Source organism: Rutilus rutilus (genome assembly GCF_951802725.1).
Source record: "Rutilus rutilus genome assembly, chromosome: 12".
In the NCBI taxonomy this organism is placed as follows: domain Eukaryota; kingdom Metazoa; phylum Chordata; class Actinopteri; order Cypriniformes; family Leuciscidae; genus Rutilus; species Rutilus rutilus.
This window is the reverse complement of record NC_140217.1, coordinates 20,122,212-20,128,156: the sequence shown is the minus strand read 5'-3', so window position 1 is coordinate 20,128,156 and position 5,945 is coordinate 20,122,212. Positions and strand designations below refer to the sequence as shown.

The 5,945-nt window shown below is 36.5% G+C and overlaps 1 protein-coding gene across 2 annotated transcripts in view; it reads right to left on the bottom strand.

Annotated features, from left to right (window-relative positions):
• rab11fip4b (RAB11 family interacting protein 4 (class II) b) overlaps positions 1–3,492 on the bottom strand; it is a 35,083-nt gene extending 31,591 nt beyond the window's left edge. The window contains exon 1 of one of the 2 annotated variants that reach the window (XM_084426732.1): positions 3,187–3,492. The gene's annotated coding sequence lies outside the window, so the exon portion shown is untranslated. The remainder of the gene's footprint in view (positions 1–3,186) is intronic. The other variant, XM_084426733.1, reaches the window with a different exon arrangement.
• Positions 3,493–5,945: the final 2,453 nt, after the last annotated feature.

The window sequence follows — 5,945 nt, the reverse complement described above, 5'->3', positions numbered from 1 at the left end:
ACTAAATGGCCCATCTCATGGTATTTTACATAGCCTACTAAAAACATGGAACTAGCACAGTTTCTGAACCGAAGATACAAGTGTATTTTCCATTTCATAATGATTACAGTCAGTGTAATTTATCATACTGATTCACTTTTCTCACTCATCTGAGGAGACAGTTTTCCCTCCTACACACACCCAGGAAAAAACAAAAAGATCTGTCAAGGCCGAGCTGATGCACAGGAACCAATGAGTCACTATCCTGAGATGCATTGCAGTTTTTGCAATCCAAAGAAATACACAACATGCCCAAACCAGGGTATTGCCAATAGCAAAAACTCCCTGCCAAGACCAATTCACTTCCCGAAATCTGTTTATGAATAATCATAAACCTACAGTTTCTTTCTGTGTAATGCTATTTATTAGGGGTGTAACATACACAAAGGTTCGGAACAGGGGGGAGGGGGGTTAAACAGGTTAAACAGTGGTTTACTGAATAAATTGTGTCTCTATCTTTAAATGAATTCAGTTTATAAGTTTAAGGATAAAAAATATATCTGCTAATGCTGTAAACTATGTAGGGAAGCCCTTACATGCACATTACTATACTATTAAAGGTTAAAAACAGAGCCTAAACTATTAGCCTAAATTCAGCTGCTATGTATTTTTTAGATATAAATCAACACTCAAATAACAAATTGTATGCAAACATGTAAACTGCACATAAGGCAGTTTTTGCATTACCTTCTAAATTGAATTACATATTTTTACTCCAATTCGTTGTTGAAATATAATCTTTCACACACTGGGTGTCATTTTCATGGCAGATATTTTACATACATTAAATAATCAAGATAACACTAACAGTTAAGTAAAATATAGGCTAATATAGTGCATATTTAGTGAAAGAGTTCATTTTTCTAGCTGACTATACTGACTAACAAGCTGTGGACACTGAATGACTTGCCTGAGGTACCCTAATGTAATGCTACGTGGGATAGCTATTGTTTATAAGCTGTTTTACTGATGTCTTTCCACCATTGAAACACTAATTGAGAGATTACACGAGATATAATACGTTTCAGTAAGTTGTACTGTATCTTTCAACATACCTTCAGATGTTCATTCATGTTTATTTGGAAGAGATAATCGCGTTCATTGCTGCTTAAACTGAGGCATCTATAATAATAATAATAATAACAACAATAACAATAATAATAAATATAGGCCAGTGATCTGTCACGCCACATTAAAGAGCGTCAAAACGTTATTTATTGTTTGAATTTCGTGATAAAATTGACATAATTTGAAAAATGACACTGTTTCTTATCGAAAGTAACAAAACACAGAACTTATTGCGATTATTGGTGGTTAGGCTACAATGCTGTATTCGTCTTGTACACATAAGACACAAAAATTCACGGGACGAACACGTGTACCGTTACACCCCTTACTTTTAAAATTACTTTTTAATCAAATGTCAAGGAAGAAAAATTAGTTTTGTGACAAGGTTAAGTGAGGACAACCTCAACAATGGGCTAGGGCTTGACGGGCAGCAGGGCGCATGCCATGAGAGGATCACGATACATTCCGTGGTGGTGTATCGCGTTTTTTTGGTTCGGTTTGAATATTTTTACACCCCACTATATATATGGATTGCACCTGGCTACAGTACAGTTTTTGTTTTTTTTAACCAATATCCAGTTAACAAATATATAGCCTATAGTGTGTGTTTGTTTAGAGAGAGATTGCATTACCAGACCAAATCACTCTGCTGTGCAGCTTGTAAAGTGCATCGAAACCTGCACTGTGGTAAAGCAGTAACTCAAGCCGATGGGTTTTGTGTGAGAGATAAGCCAAAAAAAGCTAAAATTTCTTAAGGAAGCTTCTCAGAATGTCATACATATAAAATAAATGTATGTGTTAAATATCATATTCACAATTGAATAATGGTCAATGGAAAAAAATAATTCTGACAGCTTTCCAGAGGTTTTTATGAAGGCTGGTGTGTGAGTATTTTTATACAATACATTAAGTGTGTGAAACACAAGTGAGCAATTAAATGCAACTATGTACGACCTGGTCCTCTTGTGTCTATATTTAGCAGACTCAAACTTATTGCGAAGAGAGAGAAAAAGAGAGACTGTTTGTGCAGGGGGGAAAGACAGGTGACGTAACAAATGTCAGCAAGATGATAGATAGGAACAGCAGTGCAGGAACACTAGCTGAAACACATTTACACACACTTTCATAACCCGTTTATTTTTAAAATCCCTTTTAAACAGTTCAGAATAAATAAATAAATGCAGTATGATAAAGTTATCCAAAATCAGTGTAATGGTGATATTTCTCAAAAAATGTGCCTACTTTCAGTAACAGCTGTCTGCAGGTTTAAACATCCCCTTATTTCAACTAAATAAACCAGACAACAACAATTCTAAGAAAATGCTATGTTTGTAGGTTTCAGTTAAGCAACTGACACCCATATTCAATGACACTTGAATCATACAACACTCAAGCATTAACCCAGAACACATTTGATGTCTAGCTACATGATGAGGTGCATTCCAACCTATGTGTTAGAACATGATTACTGTCAATTATATGATTAAGAATAAAAAAATATATTTAAAAAAAATAATTACAATGAAATTACAATGAGTATAGTATACAAAACTTTACAGTTGTCTAACTTTTACCAGGTTTTATGGAATATGGAAATGATTTAATATGCTAATGGTATTCTTCTAATAAACATTCTTCCTCCTTTTTTTTCTTTTGTATGTATTTGTGGTTTGAAGTGACAAGGTCACAACTAACTGTGAAACAATTTAACCTACATATTATGTCTGCAAGCCTACTAAAAATGACTTTTAGGTTTATGAAAGCTGCCAGCTGCCCTCGATTAACAATTAATCTCATTATCATCTGACTGCAGGGCAATCGGACAGTTTAACATAAGAGAAAGACAGGTACAACAGAGAACTGTTTGGAGACCAAGAAAAGACAGTCTAGCCATATTAGTGTGAGAAAATGAGGTTAAGGGGAAAACAAGAGAATGTTAGAAGTAACACAAATGAGAAATTAACAGGTAAATGTAATCATTAAGTGAGCAACACAAACCTGAAACCCTTGACATTAATTCTACATGTTCAAAGTCCATTCCTTTCCCCTGCCAAACACAATAAAAAGAGCTAATTTTACCGTCTCTCACAGTTGAGGGACCATGATCTCTTCCACTCCTCACAGTCCACTGTTGTCATCCAACTCCAACAGGTGAGGCCTCATCCACTGGTAAGCTTCTGTTTCAAAATCCTTAATCCACTGCCAAGGACAAGAGAGAGAGAATCCTTATGCTGACTATTTTCATCTGCTCACTTCTTGAATTAATCTAATAGTTTCTGAAACTTGTGAAAACACACGGCACAATTCAGGCTTGCTTGACCACACACCCTCCCTCTGCACACTCACAGAAGCTCTGACAGCAGTTGTGTGTTTCCAGCCACTCCTACTCTCCCCTTCTCAAGCTCTATGGCTGTTGCCAAGCAACCGGGTTTCAGGGGAGGTCTTGTGGGTGGAGCTGAAAAAAGCTGCACACTGGCTCCTGTATAAAGCATTTGCATAATGCAGGTACACTGTGGCAAGTGCATTTGTTTGGAAAGTTTAGAGGCTTTAGGGACTTGAAACATTAAAAATACTATTAAAAAAAAGTGGATCATTTCCAGATCAAGTTTTAAAGTTAAAAATACATAAATAAATAAACACATAAAAAAAAAAACTATAAGTTACTATTTGTAACACCACAAAACAAGGGGAAGTTGCAGGAGACTATTAATTGCAACACACCACACGCAAAGGCACCTAACCTCACAATTTCACTTCCTTCTTTGCTAGACCAGTTTGTATTGTGTGAGTGTGTTTGAGCATGATTCATTGTGAAACAGGATTTGTGTGTGTGGTTGTTTTGCACTATTGCAGACTTGAAAAAGAAAAAAAAACCTTTTATAATTTGCAACAGTCTCCCAGAGGTGAAACCTACTCTTAAACTACTGTTACATCTGCTTTGAAATCTAATCAAGAAACAAATGATATGTACAAAAGCATTAGATGCTAATATTTTTCCTTGAACTGTCCTGTTTCCTCACACTCTGATCATTCTAACAAATGACCTGTGATTTCTAAAGCCCAACACTTTGTCTTCTGACCCTTTTTATTCTCACAGTTCCTGTATATCTCCTCATATCATGTTTCTCACTGTACATTTTCACCATCCACAAACCTGTCTTCAGTTTCCCGCTTCGCGTCACATTAATACAAGTGACCCCAAATCATACAAAAACACAGCCAGATCTTTCAGCCAAACCTCTTGAGGGAGTTTCAAAACAAACACACTACTACCTTAATGGCTCTCATTTAGACAGTTGTATATTGTTTCTTCTGGTATTTATCAGGGGAACAGAACGGATGGTGTTAATTTTCTTTCACTCTCTGACCTTGGATTTTATCTTGCACATTTTAGCTTTTTTAAAAGAGGAAGATTTAGGGAAGGTGGAGAAATATTGAGAAAAAAGAGAAAGAGAGAGATGGTGACAGGGGGAGATGAGAAAAAGGGGGCTCTTGGGGGGTGAAAAGCTAATTATCTGGAAAGGAATCTCTCATGGGCTCTCTCACAGAAAGAATTTGGCCACAAGTCCACCAATGGCTGCAAGCTATTTGTTTAATGCAATTTGTTAAAGCTTTGTACTCCTTTCCTTGTAAAGGGTATCAGTGATTCTATTCAGACTTTGCAGTCCAGAGTATACTCGCATGGACAGACTGAATAAAAGCCTTCAAAATGGTTTTAGAATACATTTCCTTCCCTCCCTCCTTCTTTTTAATCAAAAAAGTTTTCAGTCCTCAATTATTTAGAATTAATGTGTGGGCTTATTACAGTCCATTGTGAGATAAAAAATAAATAAATAAATAAAATAGACTTGCATTGACATCTTTGAGTCTTAAGATAGAATGTGATCCTTTCAGTTTGATAAATAAAAGTTAAAAGTGAAGAATTTAAAGGCCGCCTGAAATCAAAATGTAAGTTGTTTAGCTCTTAGTATGAATATGTTAGCCTTAATGTTATAAATAAGCTGGTGTGTTCCAAATCAATGACAAAATTCGCATTTAGGAGATATAAGCATTCAAAACTTACAGTCTCTCACTTACGCTAAAATGGATCACGGATTTTTATGACGTCATTACGGACTTCAGCTTCTCATCACATCTTCTGTCCAATCAAATGCTCTCTAGAATCTGAAGCGTCCCGCCCCCTTTGCTATAAATTACTACCTGGCCAAAGCGACTGTGGCTGTACCTAACTGTACATTCCGTAGTGCACGCATGCTTCGTATCAGCTGCTTGTGCTCATCAGTTCCATCAATTAACTGTCGGAGTTACTGGAATAACATATACTCTGGGATATTGGTTTATTTCGAGTCAAAGTGACTGTCAGGCACGTCCGAAAGCGAGTAACTTTAGAAAACTGTGGATCAGCTCTGTCTCAAGACGTGAACTGTTTTGAACAATTCAGTTCGATTTGATGAACTGGTTCGTTCACAAACCGGACATCACTACCGTTGACAGACACGTCACGGAGCAATATGGGTAGATGTGTGTTCGGTTGCTCAAACGCTCAAGTTTTATTCCGTTTTCAGAATTAAATGGCTAGAATTTACCTAGTTTACCTCGCAGTTTGTGAACTAAACGCTATTGGATATTTGAAAAGGGGGAGGAGACGTTCAATATGCAAAGCTGCGCATTTCAAGGCACTTCAGTGGGCCTTTAATGTAGCAGTAGGGGACACAACGTTCTAGATGAGCAAGAATCATGTAATACATTTAGCAAAACTACAGAAAAAGCTCATTCAAACTGTGACTTCGGTCATATACTTTTGTTCTGAAAATTTCTCAGATTATATCTGGTCATTT